This window comes from Orbicella faveolata, unplaced genomic scaffold (assembly GCF_042242905.1).
Source record: "Orbicella faveolata isolate gen_17 unplaced genomic scaffold, um_ofav_v1 contig_46, whole genome shotgun sequence".
Lineage (NCBI taxonomy): Eukaryota > Metazoa > Cnidaria > Anthozoa > Scleractinia > Merulinidae > Orbicella > Orbicella faveolata.
Genome location: NW_028301576.1, coordinates 1,800,931 through 1,823,155, shown reverse-complemented (window position 1 = coordinate 1,823,155; position 22,225 = coordinate 1,800,931). Strand labels below are relative to the sequence as shown.

Sequence of the window (22,225 nt, the reverse complement as noted above, 5' to 3'; positions counted from 1 at the left end):
AGAACAAGTTTAGTCCTTTTAGTCCTCTTAAAGTGCGAACTTTTATTACTCTTAAAGTTCGAAATTAAAGGACTCTTAAAGTTCGAAATTTAAGGCCTCTAAAAGTTCGAACTTTTAGGACTGTTAAAGTTCGAACTTTAAGGCCTCTAAAAGTTCGAACTTTTAGCACTCTTAAAGTTCGAACTTTAAGGACTCTAAAAGTTCAAACTTTTAGGACTGTTAAAGTTCGAACTTGAAGGCCTCTTAAAGTTCGAACTTTTAGGACTGTTAAAGTTCGAACTTTAAGGCCTCTTAAAGTTCGAACTTTTAGCACTCTTAAAGTTCGAACTTTAAGGACTGTTAAAGTTCGAACTTTAAGGACTCTAAAAGTTCGAACTTTCAGGACTGTTAAAGTTCGAACTTTTAGGACTCTAAAAATTCGAACTTTTAGGACTCTTAAAGTTCGAACTTTAAGGACTCTAAAAGTTCGAACTTTAAGGACTGTTAAAATTCGAACTTCAAGGACTCTTAAAGTTCGAACTTTAAGGACTCTTAAAGTTCGAACCTCTAAGACATTTAAGAATCTTGAAAAATTTTAAGAATTATTAGGGAAGTTGGAACTTTTAGGACAACAGAACTGTATAGGGGGTCCTGACAGTAATTGTAACAGTTTAAATTGTTGTAGTTACATAGGGGACTTTTAAGTAATTTAAATAAGTTTTTTACGTAAGGGACTTTGCCCAGCTGCTGATATTGATCCGTTTTCCGTTTCTTAATAACTATGTTCCTCATTGGTGAGCAAGCCTAAGTTGGACAAAAGTAAGCTGCACGGAAGCCAGTCCCGTCTACTTTTTCAGTGTTGAAATTAAGTGAGGCTATATTTCGGCCAGCAAGCTCGAAAACGAGCGTTCAGTTATTTTTCCCCTGGCGAATTCAGTGAAAACCAAGGTCATCACTGTTGAGTTGTGATGACAATAAAATCACAGAGCTACGGGCTGAAACTACAACAAAACTTTTAATGTGCAGTTGGGGTTTTGCTCTACAACAACTGCTGCGCCACGAGGCGCCAAGGTACACGTGACTGGCTAATCACATGACTATCGTCACGCGTGTCACGCCACAATCACGATTTAGTTTAAGAGTCCCTGGGACTGGGAAATATCGCCCAAGTTCTTGAAATCAAGTCTAAGTTAGTCAAAATCAAGCTGCGCGTAAGCCAGTCTAGGCTACTTTTTCAGTGTTGAAATTAAGTGAGGCTATATTTCGGCCAGCAAGCTCGAAACCAAGCGTTCAATTATTTTTCCCCTGGCGAATTAACTGAAAACCAAGTTCATCACGATTTAGTTTAGAGTCCCTGAGACTGGGAAATATCGTCCACGTTTCTAGAACTCAAGCCGAAGTTGGTCACTATCAAGCTGCGCGTCAGCCGGGCTTGGCTACTTTTTCAGTGTTGAAATTATGTGGGGCTATATTTCGGCCAGCAAGCTCGAAACCGAGCGTTCAATTATGTTTGCCCTAGCGATTTCACTGAAAACCAAGGTCATCACGATTTAGTTTAAATTCCCTGGGACTGCGATATACTGTCCAAGTTCTTGGAAATCAAGTCTGAGGTGTCAAAATCAAGCTGCGCGTAAGGCGGTTTCGGCTACTTTGTCAGTGTTGAAATTAAGTGGGGCTATATTTCGGCCAACAAACTCGAAACCGACGTTCAATTATTTTTCCCCTGGCGATTTCACTGAAAACCAAGGTCATCACGATTTATTTTAGAGTCCCTGGGACTAGGAAATATGGTCCAAGTTCTAGGAAATGAAGCCTAAGTTGGTCAAAATCAAGCTGCGTGTAAGCCGGTCTGGGCTACTTTTTCAGTGTTGAAATTTAGTGGGGTATATTTCGGCCAGCAAGCTCGAAACCGAGCGTTCAATTATTTTTCCCCTTGCGATTTCACTGAAATCTAAGGTCATCACGATTTAGTTTAGAAAATTTCTCTAAATGCTAGGTGGAAGAAATAATTGAAATAAAATGGCTTACCTTATGTTTGCATTGCATTTTTGGAGGTGGTTTAGAGCCATTTAGGCGAGTTTTACTTTCTGGGGGTTTGCTTCCCCTAAAGAGAAACGAAACTTAGGAGGACGACCCACTGGCCAGACGGCCCGCACTCAAAGCGCCGTAAATTCCACAAAAATGTTTTAATCTCGTCAAAATTGCCTCATGGCAGCCGTCGTTAACTCTTCTTCCCATTCGCTTTTTCCCGAGGTTTCAACTAAGTTTATCTTAACCACCCGAGAATCGCTGGTTTTCCAGCTCTTGCTTTCCATTTTTGCTCCGCCTCGATGCGTAACCGATTATCTTGGCCACACGATTTGAATTTCGTCACGGGGTATTTTTTGATGCGGTTGGAGACAACTTTGTCACGATGGCCCGGTCGCTAAGCTAGAAATGCAAAAAAAAAAAAAAAAAAAAAACCTAAAACTGTGGGCCCGAAAATTATATCACGCACAAAATATATCACACCTTGCCGAAATTTACCGCCTGTTTCCTAGACGCATTACCGCGGAGTTTGTCGTTCCTATCTGTATATCCGTAGGTGTGTTCCTACGAAATGTAAACTCTTGTACGAGTTAGGTATATATACAGGCGCTTCGGTTGTATTGTTAAACTCGCTGACGAAGTGTGCGTTAGTTACACGAAACGCATAGGAGAAATAAAGCAGTTTTACAACTACAGTTCGCGGAGTGCTGCTCACTAGTTAAGTTTTTATTAAATTGTTCTAGTCTTCGAGTCTTCATAACATGATGCGCTAAGCATATCTCTTGTCTGGTTTATTGGTTCACCGCTACGGCACATACTGTATGAGGTACAAGAACTGGCAAACCTTCACTACATGAGCTGCATTGCTCCGATGGATTTCCTCATTCTCGATATTTGAGCCACTCTACCTTGTAAACTTCTCGTCGTCTTGCCCTACAAATTTTTCTTCTCGCCTGAAGACGAAAACGTAATCTGCTTTACGCGACTCAGCGCCGTTAGATCGACTGCGAATAGGTTACGAATAAGATCCGAAACGACTCTGCTCGCAGGGTAGCTGCGAAAGATCTTCTGAGAAATCGAGTTTTTTTTTATTATGAAATACAAACGCACAACATGCGTGCAAACCATCGGAGGGGGTCTTATAACCGGAATTTTCCGGCATTTCCTTAATCTTCTTTCTTGCCCTCCCAACTTCACCCGTACATCGATTATTCACAATAGAACATGAAACCGTTGTCAAGTATCTTGTTCATCATGCGTTTTTAACTTCCGGTGGATTCATATGCCATCTAGAATAGTGTAAAAAGGTTTCAGTCACTAAAGGAGATGACTGTAGGGTTAAGGTGCGCGTCTGAATTGCAGTTGTTGTCAAAAAAAAGAAAAAAAAAAAATCGGTTTCCTAATAATTTTTAAATAACAAATCCAAACAAAGACAGAGTCAATTGGTAGCATCATTGCTACTTTAATTTATCTTTATCATAATCTAATATGTTATATAGCACTAAGTATGCTTTTAAACATCTATCAAATTTTCATATTGTACATTTAAGGTTACAGTATACCTTCGGGTCGGCAATTTTCTTCAAATTTGGATTTTTGGGTCAAAATAGTGGTCGAAGAATAATCTCTAATTTCTGAAAAAAAATTTGAAAAAGGCTAAATATTAGCGGAGAAATGGCGGTTTTACGTTTTCGCCGAAGTAAAAGTTTACCTCTTGATTGACAGCCCTATGGCGCGTATGCAATCAACCGAGACGATTTTCGCGGGAATTACCTATATGGATGTCACGAATTGACTACTCAGTTGATCAGCATTGTTGTTCTGACTACCCAGCATTTTTGATATTAGGCGTGTCTCTATTAAGTTATAAGTAAACATAGACCACGTTTAAGCCATGGACCGGTTCGAAAAAGCGAAAACAGCGAAGAACGAATGAAAATACATCAATGAGTGAAGAAGCGAAAGTTCGCCACGCGGATGAAGCTATAGTTATCGTATAGAGATTCGCGCGTAAATTTCACCAGGAGGTTAACGGTAGTAAAGTTTCCCTGCACTGATTGGCTTGGTTATCTGAGAACCCAGTTGAAGGCGTTTGTGGGCGGAGTTTGTTTGCGAAGCAGAAAATTTTTCTTAGCGCTGTTTTCTCGAATAAATTTTTTCACTTGAAGCAGACATTTTAAAGAGTTATAACTCAAAGGGAATTTGTTCAATTGCTCTTAAATTTGGACAGTGGCTACTTTAACATATAAACTACAAAAGAGTGTCTGGGAATTGTTAATTTCGAAATACTTTTTCTTCGAGAGCGATTTTTGTACGATCACTCGACATTTTTTAATCCTATTTCGAAAATGTTCTGTAACTTTTTACTGCAATCGAATATGCCAAAACGCAGACACGTTTTTTAAGCGCTTTGGGCCCTGAAACCGAGGAAAAAATTAAATTGGCGAAAAACGAAATTCGCTTTGACTTGTAGCTTTCGAAAGGTGATTCGGGCGCTCACATTTAGTGGTCGTGAAAAATTCGACAATTCATTTTCTTTCCAAATTCTTGGTATAGTTTGATAGCCAGCTCCATAAGCTTTAATTTGATATAGGGTTTAGGTATCTACAGCTTAAACTGCACGCGCTACATCGCTTGCGCGCGAGACACCCCTGAAGGTATACTGTAACCTTAAAATGTATTATACCATCATTCAACCCAGGACCCTTTTCCCTTCGAAAGTGGAAGGACAGACAAATACCTTGTGTTGGCCGGTACGTTCTGCTATGTCATTGGTCCCTTGATAATATAAACCAAATGAAGCAATTCAGCAAGAATAAATTTCGCTGGAGAAAATGTCGGCGACGTCAACCACCAAAAAGATTTCTGCTCAAACTTCTTTGAGGAAATTGGATTTGTTTTAGTTTATTTCTTGTTTGTTTGTTTTTGTTTGTTTGCATTTCACTATTTTTTTTTCCATGGCTTTTCCCGCCCTTCCGAAACTTTAAAAGGAAAAGGCGGCCCCGGGACAAGTTTGAAGTGTTCTATTTCCTAACGGGAAACTCCCTTGAAATAAAGCGCCTCTTTACGTTCTAATATGCATAAGCTTGTTATTTACATAAAGGATAAAGGTTAATCCGAGTAACGGCATTGTGACTAATTATATATAGGTAGCACATGCAAGGAAAATTAGCGATATTACATTTCGGTATTATTCTATACCATCTTCAGACTCAATTATACAAGGTTCATCGCCTGATAGATTTACTAACTAATTGAACCAAATCGTTCTCTACCAAGTCATGTAGACTATTTACTAACTGACACGTTGAGTGCTAGAAAACCGCAATATCATAATCGCACTCAAGATGGTGTAACATGACTATAAATTAAATCGTCAATTAACTTAACATCAGTTTTAGTCACCTACTCTGAAACTTAAGATATAGACAATAAAACACCAGATATACTTTTCTTCCTGAAGCACAGCGTTTTGTTTATTTCCTTTAATCTACAATGAAATCGCGATTTCTCGAACCCTCATTTTCTGAAGCCTCCCGATAACTAGAACCAAAAGTCGTTTCCCACTCCTCATCCGCACAGTCTACCTTTACCTCCGATTTCTCCAACAGTCCGATTTTTCGCTCTAAGTTTTGTTTCCATTGGAGATACGAAAAATCGGTAGGTCAGACCTTCTCGCGACGATAATTCTTTTGTTTTCTCATCGTGCTCGTTCATCTATAGAATGAGGGTTAATATCATGTTTGAAAACAACAAAGCTGGACACAGAAACTGGAATAGCTTTTTATAGTATCTGCATTACATGTCACGAAGAGGAACTGCAACTTGTCTTTGTTGCTGAGGTTGTTTGCGGAAGAGAGCAAGTAAAGCTGATCTATATTCTGGCATGCGGATAGTGTATAATATGGGATTTACAAGAGAGTTTGCATAAAGTAAAACCGACACTGCATGTACTAACTGAAAGCGCACTGAAGGGGTTAGTGACGACCATACTTTTAAGTTACTGATAAAAATGACATAAAGCCATATAACGAATGGCAGGTACAACAGAAGAGATACAACAATCACAATTAACAATGTCACGGTCAGTTTTCTTTCTCTACTGGCTGCACCATGGTGTTGAGGCTGCGCTCCACAACGGACTTTAATAACAATGGACGTGTAAGAAACACAAATGATCAAAAGGCAAATTGAAATAAATCTAAAATATAAGTAAAGATTGTAATATGATTCATCAAACTGTGCGAGAAGTATATAAGCTATTGTTACCAACCCAGATGAAACCCAAACAGCGGCAATTATTAATTGATAAACCCACTTTTTTAGCACAGATGCCTAAAAGGGAAGAACGTTGCGTGCAACCGTTCTAAAGCGATGATGGCGATATTTATTAACGAACCAAAGACGAATAACCTTATTAGTACTATTATAAAATAAACTGTCCAAACTTCAAATGAATGCCACTCCCACAGATTACAGTCTACCCCAGACAAATAGACCAGATCATAAACAGCAACTCCTACAACCAACATAGCTATAACTGCCAAATTTATCACCAGGTACATGCTACGCTTGCGGAGATTACGGTTTCTTATAAACACAACTATCGTACAGAGGTTGAGTGTTACTATAGCAACACTCTCGGCTAAGCCTACAGTCATCCAGGGTATACAGTCAGATAAAGACAGCATCTCAAAGCTCTGTCCTTTTCGTATTACTGTTAGAAGTAATTACTCGTCTGCCTGTGGAAAGAAATGAATTATTAGTGCCAGGTTCTTTTTCTGCTTGTGAAAGACATGCAATTACCAGGGAAGAAAAGCTTGCATAAATGTGCAGATTTTATTTTCGAGAGCATGTGCTGTAATTCCTAGGCTTTCGAGGTGTTGAAAAGCAGTTTTTAATATGTTGCTTTCAATAATTAGGTCTGTTCTAGTTTTTAATATGTTTGTTGATATGTTTGTTTTCAATAATTTGATGTAAGCTCTAAATACCGAAAGCGTATGCTTAAATTTCGGGGTCTTAAAGGAAGGAAATTTGGTTCTTATATATTTACAAGATTTCACTCCACAAAAATGTAGAAGTTGTGTAAAGATTAAATCAAGTTTGCTATTTCTTTGAATCAAAAAGAAAGCTTACTTCAACTTTAACAGGTTACAAAATTTACTGACAATAGGAGATTGTCAGGTGTAGTTGAAAGAAATCTTTGCTATTGTAAACCAAATAAAGCGGTTATTACACAGCTCAGAGACCAGTATAGCACCCTATTCTGTCTTTCCTTTTCTTCGCAAACGTCGTTTAACTTCTCGCCTTCAGAGTGATCTTTTCGCCCGGTCAGCGTTGATGCCATCAATAGTGCTATTTTTTCTTTTGAATGTTTTATTGGATAGCCTCTTCAATCGAATCAGAATCTGAATTAAAAATAACGATGCTGTTGTTTATCTTTTTCAGGCTAAAATGCTCCTGTTGTGACCGAAGATAAATTTGTAACATTGATGATATAATACTGTTTAACTTGAACTAAGAATTTAAACCATTCACACCCCACAACGTGTAGATACGTCTAATCGCGCACAAAGAACTAAGTAATGCTTTTCTTGGTATTAGAATGTTCAAATGGACTTAATTATGAAACATTCTGGAAGAGAGAACATCCGTAACATTGGGAAAACTCAACGACAAAGCATAGTATCAAAAAGTGAACAGCTCCCAGTTGGCTTGATGGTTCATTTGGTAGAGCACTGCACCGGTATCACAGAGGTCACGGGTTCGAACCCCGTTCAAGGCTGAATCTGAATTTTTTTCAGGCTATGATTTCACAACCGCTTAAGTTGTGTGTTTAACTGTGATGGTCAATCATGTCTTTCTCTGCACTTGTATCAAAAGAACAGTTGAAACAACTCTCAAACGTAACTTAGTCGAGGCTCTCCCCTTGAGTTTCTCGTTGGAGAATAAATACACACTGTAAAGAAAATGATATAATAAGATAATTGAGATAAAATAGAACGCAAATACGCAAGAAGTGACCGTCCTAAATGGTGTAGAATCGGTAAAATAATGTTGATAACGTATTGACTAGATATATTGTATTTATTTATTTTCATGTTTTCTCAAAGAGTGATTGTTATAGCATTGTAAAAACAAAGATTATAAAGCTCAGCAGTTACCAATTAAAGTTCTTTCCAAACTTCTACGAAAACAAGTTACCAGAACAAATACTGGGAAGATAAGTGAAAATAAGTTGAAACGCCTTCAACTTACCCAGTTGTAAACAAGATGCTCTCTGGTGAGTCTCTGTGTTAAAAGATCTGATAAATTTTTGCTGTAAAGAGAAAGACGAGTTTAATAGTTAGAGCGAAAATCTATCTTACAAAAGTAATGCACCTCTATAAAAAGATAGACTGATGTGGATAGAAGCAAATACTAGCGGCTAATAATGAGCAAGTTTTTTTGTGTTACGTTAAGTTTAATTTTCCATTCAATACAAATTGCTTTTCTCGGGATGTCTTGTCATTTGTTTGTGAATAGCACAAGACAGGTAAAGAACCTAAATAAGTTAAGTTAGAAATAATTTAAAAATGGAAATATTTTCCTTTTCTCGAAGAAAAACGTTCCTTTCTCCTGAGCCGACATAAATTTATAACATTGTTGAGAACACGTCACTATTGTTGCATGTAAGCGCCTCAATATTTTACAACAATTTTAGTGCAAGGGGGAGGTAAAACGCGTTGTATGGCGTTCAGATCTACTACATCACCATAACGTCTCTCTGTTCAATTAGCTGCACACAAAAAAGAAATTCACTTTCCATGATATTAATCTGTTTTAAGTGACAGTGGACATTATCATCCATTTGGCATAAACTTCAACCCACCTTGATAGGAAACTTTAGATCCTGGTAAATAGACTCAGTGTAAATGAAAGCCAGTCACACTTCAAAGAGAGATATAATATTGGCCTAATGGAAAAATGACAAATGCAATTGAAAACTAAGTGTTAAAATTCTATAACGCTAAATAACTATTGACTTAAATAATGTTGGCAAATTTCCATCTTGGATTGTCTAGAAAACGTGCATTGCACCAAAAAGTAACGAGAAAATAATATGATGGCATCTAGATAAGTTAAATACTATTTTTATCTTGCTTCTTGACCTGAAAACAAAAGAATTTCTATAGAAACTCCATAAAAACGTTCAAAGAAAAAACATGCAGTGAACGAATGTAACAATCACAGACTGAAAACATTTCCCGCATAAAACGTTTCTCTGTTGGTGTTAAAACAGTACTTAAACTTAACGTTCTACAGATTTGTAATCAGAAACTTCTTGGCAAAGCATTTGTTGTGTTGCTTCGCGAATGATATCATTTGTTATGGTGATGACCATCTGAAGTTCTCATTGATTTGTGTTAAAGAAGGCATCAGCCTTTTTCGGAAATTGCGCTAAGGTTCGGTCTAAACATTCGCTGTTAAGGTAGCACACGTCTCTTGTCAATAATTCTCAACCTCACCGAATTCCCTTTTTTACTGACATCTAAAATATCACGGCTGAAGTTAAGAGTTATTAAGCTACGCCCACCAACATTCGTCGCTGCTTGATCTTCTTGATGCTTTTCGTCTTCAAAAAATCGTTCGTTTCGGTTCTCAAAACAATATTAGCCAAGAATGAAGCATACTTTCACTCTTTGAATACTCCTCCTCATTAAATGAAATTCTTCTTCATTATTAACATTATTTTCTTTATTTATGACTGAACTATAAGAACGTTTACTGACGGACCGCCGTGAAGCTTTTGCCAAATGTAGACCGGTTTACTTTGCTCGTACAAAACTGATTCCGGGGCTTAACTATTCTGACGATGGATTATTTTATTAAAAAAACCCAAGTTATTCAAAATTTCTTTTCCTTTAAGACTTCCTCTCAGCTGCCTTAGAAATTCAAAGTTATTCAGGGATGTCAAAGGCTCTAATTTCACTTTGGCGAATTACTAACTCTCTTGATCTGTTCAGTGTCGACTATTATGTTGTGGTGGCCCTGAATAATAGCTTTTCACTGTTATCCGGTAACTGTCTACCTTTCGGAAAACCTTGAGTCTACTGCCTCGAAGACTGTCTTTTGGACCCAAAATAAAACTGTGGTCTAGTTAAAACTAAATTTGCTTTAAAATATGGAAGTGACATGTATTCACCGAGAATTGTTTACAATATTTCCTTAGCTAACTTTGCACTTAAATATAATGATTTTGAAAAGCTCTCATTATAGTATTGGGCATTTCTATTTTTTCTTGATGTTTTTTTCGCCACTAAACAAGATATGCTTACAAAAATAATTATCAGTAAAAATTCAGTGTGTCTTTAACCTACCTTGCCAATAGGAAACTTCAGTTCCTGGTGAGTGGGTCTTACAAGCAGCTCAGCAATGGAAAACAGTCACCCTGCAAAGAGATCATTTGGTTGAGCATGAAAAATTGGCAATTTTGCCTCCACTTATGCAAGATTGACTAGTAGAAAATTAAATAATTGTTGACTAAAAATTTATGCATCTTAATTTTAAGCAGGTGATGACAATGCAACTCTGCTCTAAAATACTGCTACCCGATTGCGCAACCTCAAGACGTAACCCGGCTATTACGAGTTCAGTTCAGTATTTTTCTTGATCTAACCTGAGAATATTGAAATGTAGAAACCTTCCGTTCTTTTAAATAATTCGAATGAATAATTTGTTTTAGATTTCGCGCTATGTGCAAAAACCGAAGCGTTCAAAACTCTTGCAACAGTTGAAAGATTAAAGGTTAAAGGGAATTAATTTTGTCTTAGGTCTCTGAGCTGGCCCTATTCTCCCAGAGGAGAGCTAGGAATTAGTATATATAGTAAGGGTCTCTGAGCTAAGCGCTGGGTTTAATGTTTCATTTTGAATTAACGCGTGTTCGTGACTGTACTTTATAGTTCAACATTAGAGCTCGACGACGAATCTCGTATAATCTGTGTCAAGAAAAAAAAAAAAAAATACAGGCAGGTCTTTTTACGTAACTAACTGTGGATCATTGAATGTAGCTTACTTTATTTCCAATAATACTCGACTCGTTAAATTTTCTCATTTCGCCAGCCTCAGACTATATGACGCTTGATTTTAACATCGAACTTTACCCAGGTTTTTTCTCTGCTTAATTCCTGAATGTTTGTCTTTGTTTAAAAGGCCCTTTCAACTGAAAGTTACAGACCTCGATAATTTTCTAAATGCTGCAACCCGGAATTCATACAACAGTTTAAGCCCACCTTTGTCGTCGTTTCTTTGGCCTATAATTGTTCTCATCATTTGAGGGATAGCTACAACTTTCTTGTTTTCGGCGGTAAAGGAAAATGTTGCGAAAGATCCCTTTATAAAACTTAGGGCTACAGCCTAGGCGAATTTGATGTACACCCGTATTTGAAACTTTAAAGTTTTGAATTTCTAATTATTAGAACGCCCGCAATACCATGCTCAGTTTTGTAGCAGCTTGAAAGAGTTCTATTAATCGAGAGGTTCAGCTGTTTCTCTATTTTTGTAAAGAACTGCATAAAATATTTGCCCTTACCAACAGATCACAGAAGACTTGCCATTCGAATTCTGTTGTGTTTTCAGATATTGGACAGTTAAGCGAGACGTAAACTTAAAGCTTTCTCCAAAACAGTAAAATAACTGTAACGTAGAAGAGACGCGTCCCACTAACTGTAATGTTTTTAACATGGGCCACTTTTAATTCATAAGACTTAATTTTGACTGGTATATTGCCAGTGTACATGTCTGCTTTAACAGTATTCAAAGAAAAAAGAAATAGTGGAAACGAATTAACTCAAAAGTGAAAGCAAAACTTTCTCTCGGTTTCTACTTTGAGTTTAATACGATATTCTTGACAGCAACCATGGGCGAAATTGTTTGACTATTGCAGCGTAATATAAAGAACCAGCAAAAAAGTTTAGAAAGTCATTAAGCCTACCGTGTAAAGAAGAAACTTCTTAGTGATTGGTCTCAGAGCTAAAGAGGAACAGTCACTGCAAACTATAAGATAAAACTCATTTTACGTAATTAAGTAGAAGAATTAAATGTAAACAATATGTCAAAATGCTCTGGCCTTAAATAGTAATTAGTTGAATATTTTTCCGTTTCGCTTTTCTCCTGTCTGTGACAAAAAGACAAACATAACGCTTCAAACTGAATTTTCCTCATAAGAACTTTGCACTAAACATGCAAGAGCTGATATCCATGGTAAAAAAAAAAAAAAATGTATCAGGAAATATGCCATGAAATATGTCTAAAGACTCTCTAAACTGCGTCACTAATAAAAAAAAATAATAATAATAAAAAAAACAACAACCAGCATTGTGGGGAAGTTGATTCAACCTCCAAAACGGGAGAACAGTAAAATTGCATTAATTCTGAACTAAATACCTTCGTGTAAACAAACTGTCAATATGCTATGCCGTTGAATAACAGTTGGCTTAACAGTCTGGAACCGAGAAATAAACGTCAAGCTACTAACGTAACTAAAACTTGCTGGCGGAGCACGAAATATAAAAATCAAGTTCAATCCTATAACATTGATCAGCAGACCTATTCTACTATGTTTATGAAAGGCCGGTGCCTTCTTTTTTTCAGGATTTTTATGTCGGTTTTTCATAATAATAATAATAATAATAATAATAATAATAATAATACTAATAAAAATTTTACTGTGAAGGAGGGAAGCGTAGGGGAAGTATTACCGAGTCTGCGATGTAGAACTGTTAGAATGCCGCGAGAACTCGATCTGATCACGTGTTCGATTTAACCGGCTTTCCCTCCCGCCCTTCCCCCTTGGTATTGTAAAGTGTACAGGCTCGCTTGGCCACCTTTTTCAATCCATGAAAGTGATTGTCTGCCTTCCCTTTTCCCTAGTCTCCCACTGGAGTTGAAATTCTCATTTCGACTTCTGTGCGAAGTCATTATCATGCATAGCTGTCTTCATCTTTTTTATGTCGGTTTTTCGTAATAATAATAATAATAAAAATTTTACTGTGAAGGAGGGAAGCGTACGGGAAGTATTACCGAGTCTGCGATGTAGAAGTGTTAGAATGTTGCGAGAACTCGATCTGATCACGTGTTCGATTTAACCGGCTTTCCCTCCCTTCCCCCTTGCTATTGTAAAGTGCACAGGCTCGCTTGGCCACCTTTTTCAATCCATGGAAGTGACTGTCTGCCTGCCCTTTTCCCTAGTCTCCCACAGGAGTTAAACTTTCGTTTTAATGGTAATTCTAGTAACGGCCAAAAAGCGTGCCAGGAATTATTTCTTTAAAGACTAGATATACATATATCTATTGCATTGATATCTCAATAGTCTGTTCACGTGACATGGAATTTTTACAGTAACTATATTTTCGAGAAAGCTTTCGTCGAAATTTGGTGTTTTTCAGGTAGTTTAAATTTCTGTTTTTGAATGATGTAGGTATTTTAAGTCAAAAAATGCACAGTTCTTTCACAAATTTAGATGCTTTTTAAGATGTGTAAGTATAATTGCTAAGTCAAAATTTCTGGACAAAGAAAGCGGGGTGCACCAACATCTCACCCCATTCCCTCCGGTTCACACTCGAGAAGAGACGAAAAGCCCAGGATAAAAAGGGATTAAAATCGCAGATTACGATGGCCTGGTCATGTACTGACGTTGCCGCCAATGAAAGGACAACAAAAGTTGCCTTGAGATGGACACCAATTAGGAGAAGAAAGAGAGTCAGGCGAAAAACTACCTTGAGGAGGACAGTGTTGAAGGAGCTGGAAGAAATGGATCAAAATCTTCTGGGACGAAACACAAAACAAAGCACAGGACAGGGTTCAGTGGCGCTGTATGACTGCGCCCTTATGTCCCAGCCGGGACGAAAAGGATAAACGTGTTATAAGTAAATAAATAAGGTTAAGCTTAAGGTTTCGGTTTCTACTGATTGACTTCATACTTCGTACGTGGTCTGCCAGTAGACCATTTCCGAGTTGTCTTTTGCCTCTCTATCAAAACTAGTCTACGTGCGAAACCATTCATATGGAAATGAGTTCCGCCTACAGGTCCATTTTCATGCAAATCAAACTTATTTTCATATGAAAGGTTTTGCACGAAGACTCGTTTTGAAACAGAGGCACAAAGAAACTCGGAAATGGCCTCTTAAAGAACTAGTTCATGCTTTGCGTGCGTATTTGTGATTGACTATAAAGTTCAATCAGTTGGGCGAATAACTGTTTAAATCACTAAGCATGGCTGCCCAGTCTTTTTAGCCCATTAAGGTTATTTCGGGCAGCCATGTACTCTTTTTATTTTAAACTTATTTTTGTTCATTCAATTTCTAGCTGAATGAGTACAAATAAAGTTGTTGTTGTAAGTGGAACGAAAAAGTTTCATCTGGTTTCTAGAATTTTCAACGAAATATCCGTTTGTTCGAATTAATAAAAATGTAGGCAAACAAACTCAAAATACTCAATTGAGTTTTAGTGTAATCTTAGCTTGGTAAAAGTCAGAGGACCAAAGTAGTGTTTGGATTGTTCAGAATGATGTTCACATTGCCGAAATTTCAACTAAAAGAACCGCAGCTTAAATGAAACTAAGATTGAGAATAGGAGAAGAGATTTGCTAGCGTCGCCATCGCTGAAGGGAAGGTGGGTGGAGCAACTCGCTTTAATTTTACCGTCGAGTAGAGAAGACTTGCGAGAGAGCAAAATTTGCATGCAGCGGGTGTATATAGGGTCTTGGTAATCTCCCAGGGAACCTAAAGAACCAAATCGGTGTTTGCCGCTTTGATAAATCAGGTCATGAAATGACTTTTACGCGAATGAGAAAAGTAAACTACATTATTGTAGGAAATTAACGATGCACTTTATTAACGCGATTTAAAAAGAATGGCGTTGATTAAACCCAGCTTAAGAGGGAATGTTTACCAAGACCAAGCCATATCGGAAATATATCGCACATGATAAAAAAATCAAAATTTTTCATTTTTCGCCTAGAGAAAGTCTAGCCTATGGTAAGCCTAGGAACGTGGTGGGTTTTTTTTTTCTTAGATAGTTTTTAAACTCGCCAAAAAATCACAAATTCGTTACGGCCCACGTCTGGTCAAAAACACGCAAAATTTAGTGACACATAAACTGTATTCCCAAATGCAGGCCCCCCTGGGGCGAGCGAGCGGTCAAACGCGAAAACGAGGCGTTGTAGGATAAAAATTACAGATGACCGGAGAAGTGACTGGGTTGACATGTCTGTTTTGCTTTGTGAGGATGATATTCCTGGCTCATCTCTCGCTGGCAGAAACCCAGCAGAGCTAAAAACTGAAGAATTAAATTTTTGGTTTAAATGCAGAAACAGTTCGGGGAAAGGACTGCGGACAAAAGTTTCAACTTGTTAAGTGGTAAGCACTTGAGTTATTCCAGTGATCGAACGGGCGCTTGGATGTTTATACTGTTCACGCTCCCAGAAAAACGTTCGAGAAAAACAGTCAACTTTGCTTTTATTGACGGTGCCTATTTTTGAGTAATTTTTTTGTAAAAATACCTCTTAGTCGGCGCGTCGGTTATGTTATGGACGGGTCAATGGATGAGTGAGAGATGTGTGTATGTCACACCAATCAGATTGGATCTACTATGAACAGCCAATCAAATTTCTTGTTGTAAAGGTAAATGGTATGTGAGAAGATTTGATCCCGATAGAGTTCAGAACGGCCATATTTATTCTTCTGTAAAAGAGGAGGAAGTATTCATATATTGGGTTTACTTCGACATTTTCTGTGGGTTAGGCTGAGGATTTTAGTTATGAACGAGATGAGCCTTGAGGTTTGAAACAGTTCGTGAGTTAGTAGTATGCTAATGAAACGGGATATTTTGATTTTTAGTCACAGAGGTAACTTGATACTTTTGTTTTTCATAAGGAGTAAATTCAATTAGAGGTCACGAATCGTTGCTTCTAGTTCTTGGGACATGTTTTAGAGGAGACGAGGCTATTTAGATTTGAAACAGTTTTAACGTTTACAATAGTAAGTGCGGGTAACGATTGCTTTGTTCTTATTGCATGCAAATATAACGAGATATTTTTATTTTTTAGTTACAAAGTGTAATTTGACACTCTTGTTTTTCACAAGGGAGTAAATTCAATTAGAGGTGACGAATCGTCACCACTCTTTCCCACGAGATGTTTGCTATCTTTAGTAACAAATGGTGACTTAAACGTTTTGTCTTTTATATGGGAGTAAATTCAATTAAAGCTGACAAGTTATCGGCTATTGTTTAGAGGATATTAAACAAAAAAGAAGCTTTCATTTCTGGACGGTTTTTAAGTCTCCGCAGTAGCAGTTTAATAGTTTTATTTGATGACATTCATTTCAGTCCGATATTTTTAAAGGTAAAAAGTATGAAAACTGTTCAAATGTTCTTTGAAGACTACGTGGCACCAAGTTAAAGTGCAATTTAAGTACATCAGACTGTCAACGTGTCAGAGAGAGTTTTTTCTCTTTCTTTCTATTTTCGGTGAAGTTATGTTGTGTTGTGTTGTGTTGTGTAAAAAGGGTAAACTTGAGTATTTCTGAGCAAAAATTCCTCCTGGGGGTTGGAAGGGCTATGTGATCGGTGAGTGAGGGAGTTATGCATGTGCGCGCGTCACACCAATCACAGTGCGGGCTGTATCAAAGAACGAATCAAATTGGCCGTTAGAAAATAAGATGATATCTACATTAATCCGGAGCAGGGTCCGAAATTGCACTTTCCTGGTCGCCAATGCGACTAAAAATTTTGCACTGGCGACCAGAATCTTACAACTGGTCGCCAGCGGGCGATTAACTATTTCATGCTACGATAATTGCACAAACAAGAACTTTGATTTTCAGCCAATCGATTAAAATAAAATTCAAAGCCGCCCGCCAATTGGTCACTTCCTTTTTACCTTGCCGCTGCTTTTAAAGTATAAAACCGATTTTCCAGTTATCATAAATCTACCACACATTTTACAGCTGCGATCAGTGCGGAGCTTCGCCGCCATGTTTTTTCAGCGGTTTCCCATAACATAACGTATTGCGGGAGCAAGGGAGGCCCCATTCGTTCTTTCGCCACGAATATTTATTCAGGCGATGTGGTGTCCAAAGATGTTCTGAAATCTTTCCGTAATTTATTACAAAGTGGAGACGGAACATTCGCGAAGAAATTAGATGAAGATTTAGATATTCTGTGGGCGTCAAACGGTGGAAATGCAGATCTGTCAAAGTGGTTAAAACATGATTTCAGCAGTGGTTTGATTCCTGATTACATCGAATGCAAATATTTTGCCGGCAAGCCCTTGGCGACCAAAAATTTTGGTTTGTTTTTCGCTGCGAAGGAAAAATTTTATTGACACTTTTTGGCGACCACATTTTTCCATATGGCGACTGCGAAAAAAATTTCAGTCACCAGTTGGCGCCTGCCGAAAAAAGTTAATTTCGGACCCTGCGGAGACGTGTCAGATTACTGTAGTTTGTTCAGTCAAACACTTTATGGCTTACTATTTAGCTATCTTACCATGACCTTTGTAACATGGCATGTACATCATAAATTCCCGGTTTCTTTCTTGCTGTACATTGCAACCAAAAAAACTTGTCAAATTAACCAAATCATTACTGATAAACACCTTCATGAATGCTCCTATCTCCGACACTTCACACAAAAAAAATAACTCTTGCACGCCTTGCGTGCCTCTGTTTGTCAGTGCGCACACGTTTTGCGCGTCACGCAAGGCATTGTTTACACGCCACACGCGCGATAGGGTTGAATCAACCTACTGTAACCAAGTTAATGAGGCTGCACTTAAACCAGGAATACCAGAATAGCGGCATATTGCTAGCCACAAACTGTTAACGACTTCCATCTGAAAAACTAGCTGTTTTTTGTAGAAAATTATGTTGAAATCCAACCGCAAACATGCACTTGCAATGGGGTAATGCGCGCGCAAGTAAAACAAGTTAACAACATATTAGACTTACTAGGAAAGTGACAGGAAAATAATGTAACGGGCACCGAAAAAGTTTTCCGTAAAGATGAATACAACTCATTTGACAGTTAAAAAAGCATAGTTAATTACTCCAGCATTTTATGTTGCGAAATGGGTGGTAACACTATTAAACAAGTGATTAGTTTTTGGCTGTGACGAAAAGCTATTTAGACTGAATTTGGCTAAACCAGGGACAGCTGTTAGGGACGCTAAGAGCGCTGTTCCGACGATAATTTTACTATTAACCTACCAAACGTGGTTTTTATGTATCATTTATCACGTAGTTTGAAGGTTTGCTTTTCTGTATACAGGTAAATTCTAAGGAAATCTGAGAGGAATATCTTTTCCTTTTTTTTTCAAAAAAATGCTGACGTCAGTTTTTTTCGGGATTCAAGGCTAATTATCCTGGGAAAATGCGTGGCTACCCTCAGTTTTCTTTGTTGATTCCAATAGCCCTTGCCGTAAGATCTATTTTTTCCACATGGTCCTAATCTAGACTACGAGTAGTCCTTCTCTCGCTTAGTCCTTCGAGCGTGACGCGAAAGGAAACCGCTGGGAAAAATGGCCTCGCCAACTCTCGCCCCCAGGATTTCACGCGATCATTTTTTCCTCGCGTGTTATATACGGTCTCGCTCGTCGGACTAAGCGAAATAGGGACTACTCGTATTCTAGTCGTAATCTGACGAAAAGACCTTTGTATTTAGTTGGAGTGGTTCAACAAAATGGCAGTGGTCCGGAACGCTTTCGGCTCCACCAAAAATTCCGGTTTGATATTCCGGAATTTTCAGTTGAATAGAACAGAATTTTCCAGAATTTCCGGAAAAGAGGACAACTTTCCAAAGTTAACCTAAATTTCGAAAATTTCTTACTCAGAATTGGCCACTGTCTTATTTGATTTTCCTTCTGGAATTTCCAGATTTTTCCGGTTAAGGGGGCTGCTGGCTTTCCAGCACTTTTCCAACAGCTATACTTTCATCTCCCGTCCTCAGCCAAGGGCGGGAGATGACTGACATTTCAGGCTATTTGACAGGTGAACACTACAGTGGAACTCCGCTTCACGATCACCTCGTTAGTATGGTCACCTCGTGATTACGGCAAGCCTTTTGTTATCCCAGCGAAACGCCCTTACAGTTTCTTTAATAGAAGAAAACTCCGTTAGTCCAGCCACCCCGTTAACACGGGCAACAGCCTCATTCTGAAATCTGAACCTGTATAATCCTGTACAATTTTACTCCGTTAATAAGGCCACTCGAACCAGTTACGTTCACCTTTCCATTGCAATATAGCATAATGGAACTTGCGCCCTCTATAGCGAAGCTCATTAACCTGTCCCTCTCGTCAGGATCGATTCCCTGTCGTTAGAAAAGAGCCAGCGTGTCAACAACTATAGGCCATTTCAGTAATTCCGGTGCTGTTAAAAAATCATTGAACGCCACGTGCATGATCATTTGTTCGAATATCTCGATGTTTATGGCCTTATTTATAAGAACCAGTCTGGATTCAGAAAGCAGTACAACACAGAAATGGCACTTGCATATATAGTTGACAGTCTGCTATTTAATGTAGATGGAAACCGTGTCAATGGTATAGTTTTTTTGACCCCACCCCGTTAATACGGCTACTCGAAACAATTATGTTCATCTTTCCATGTTTAATACTGTATGTACCGATTGAAGTTTCAATTTTTTTTTTACATTTGTACCTGCATTTCGAATGACTCGTCCCCAGTTGTCTACTCTCAACTTCATACAGCGTGCGGAACGGGGCGAGGTGGGAGCGCAGTGTGAGATGGGTAGGGAGAAAGATAGAGAGGGACCTTGCGCCGTGCCGCGTTTGGTATGAAGATGACTGGGGACGAGTCAGGTTCCATTGCACCGCTTCAGAGCGGAAAAACGTACTGCACAGCTTTCTGCGCATCGCTAGCCCTACTTGCGGGCTCAGCTATTAATGCAAGCTGCAGTGGTTGGAAAGAGAGGCAGACTGTAATAAAGTAGGCGAGGATGCCGCTCGGTTGATTTATTTATACTTGAGCACGCGCGAATTGTTTTCGGTATTACACTGTTAAGAAAATAAGTCTCCCCCTACCTGCTGAGAGACTCTCCTGCATATATATTCTGATCAGTGGGTTGCTTATATGTATGCAATATGTAAAGAGTGTTTGTGGATAAAATGTGTCTTCGCAACGAAATTGTACACTGAGGGAAAATAAAGGGTTCGGAAACCGTCTTTAGGTTAATTTTGTCGCAAAAAAATTGATTCTCTACGAAAACAATACACCAGCATTCCATTAGTGACGTTAAAATGTTGCCGCTAACCGGGCATATTGGGGAAGCATGCAAAGTTCATAACTTTTTTCGTTTACACGATCGACGAAATTCCCGCCATTTTTTCTAACTTGAGGCCTGGCGCACAGTCAAAACTCGCGCATGCTTATTACCTTTTTCCGCTCTGAATTGTACCACCGTTTATTATATGGCTAGCTCCGTGAGCGGGCAAGATGAATCAAACCCTGCGCTGTGATTGGCTACCCGCGTGGGCAAGCTGGAGCTATATTGCCCGCTCGGGACTACCCGCCGTGTCCCGCAAGGAAAATTCCCCGAAAGCCATATAATAAATCCTTTATTGACCAAGCTTGTTCGGTCAAGATGGCTGGATATTGGCCTCGTTCTTTTTTTTTGCGACTTTATGGACCTCAACTCCGTCTCAGTCCATAAACACGCAAAAAAAGAACTTGGCCAATATCTAGCCATCTTGACCTCACACTTAGTCAATAACCCATACTTATCAACTGATGCTACAATAAAGTGTTTTCACATGACGTCACGACAGCCATATTGCATTTGTTGTTCCAAAACCATCAAGCAGCGGAACCTCGTTCCCAGGGTCCCCTCTCTTCCTCCCTCGATGCGGCTGGTCACTTGTCTACGTATGCCAACCAAAGCCGCACAGAGGGTGGGTCCTCAACTTAAATTTTGTTAATACTGTCTAGGGAGGTGAATGTTGCGCTGCTTATCTTGAAAGTGAAGCAAGTGTGTTTGTCAGAGCTCCAGCCTGACTACTACTTCTTTGCTATGATCTGAACTTCTATGAGTATGAGATGCTAACTGAGAGGGAGCTTTGCTTATTGTTTCACTGCTTTTTAAAAAACCTTCAACAACCTGTTTCGGATTAGTTTAATCAGTTTTTCACAGCAAAAGAATTAAGTAACCGTCAAATTAGCGACGGGATGCATTCAGCTAAATGAGAAGCTAGTTTCTTAGCCGAAAATTGGACTTACCGCTAGAACAGTTTTAAAACGAAAGCCGTTGGATTTTGCAAACGCGCGACCGATGTCGCTGTTATCAAGTTCTTCATAAAATTTCTCTCAGCAAGAGAACCGAATGACCGTCAAACTGTCGATTGGATGAATTCAATCAAATTCAAAGTTAGTCTCTCGGCCAAACACTGGACGTATCAAACTCTACACGAAGGCATCAATGTCTCCGTTGTGATTTTGCCGATCGAAAAATATAAGCTGCTTAATCAAGGTATTCAGCACTCAGTCGTTGTTGATGTCAAGTTATTCGTAATTTCTTTTCGCCGCAAGAGAATGGAATGACCGTCAAACCGTCGATGGGAGTAACTCAATGAAATTCAAAACTACCTTTGTAGGCGAACAAACGACGTATTTAACTCTAAACGAATGAGTAAACACCTACGTTGTGATTTTGCGGAATGAAAAATGAAATTAAATTCACCGCGCGGTTCATTTATTGTTGTGGTCGTCATTTCCAAGTTCTTTGCCAATTATGCATCAGTCAATTGCAGCAGTGCCCACCCCCCCCCCCGGGCAACCGCGGGGCATTTGCTCACGTTGTCAGTCCCGGGGGTGGGGCATCCGCAATTTTATCGCGGCCCGGGGGCTGGGCATTTGCGTACCCCGGGGCAACCCCCGGGCATTCGACACACGTGTTTTGGAAAGTGCCATGGATGAGTTCATCGGGAAAAACGAGGCGTTTGTCGAACAATGGCTTGTCCGTCAGGGACTAGAGAAACTTGCAGATGTTTTTAAAGGTATGTTTCCTCAATTTTAGATATTTCTTCATTACTTGTAAGCATGTAAATATAAGCGACAAGGTGAACTATATTTTGTTTAGGGACCGTTCATTTTTTATGAGGGAGGGGGGGCTGGTGGGATTTGGGATGCACCATTTAAAAATCGCACGACCCCCCCTCAGCTTA

At 38.9% G+C, this 22,225-nt stretch overlaps 1 pseudogene; it reads right to left on the bottom strand.

Annotated features, from left to right (window-relative positions):
- Window positions 1–5,732: 5,732 nt before the first annotated feature.
- Window positions 5,733–6,926, bottom strand: LOC149097892 (uncharacterized; annotated as a pseudogene).
- Between the last annotated feature and the right edge of the window lie 15,299 nt (window positions 6,927–22,225).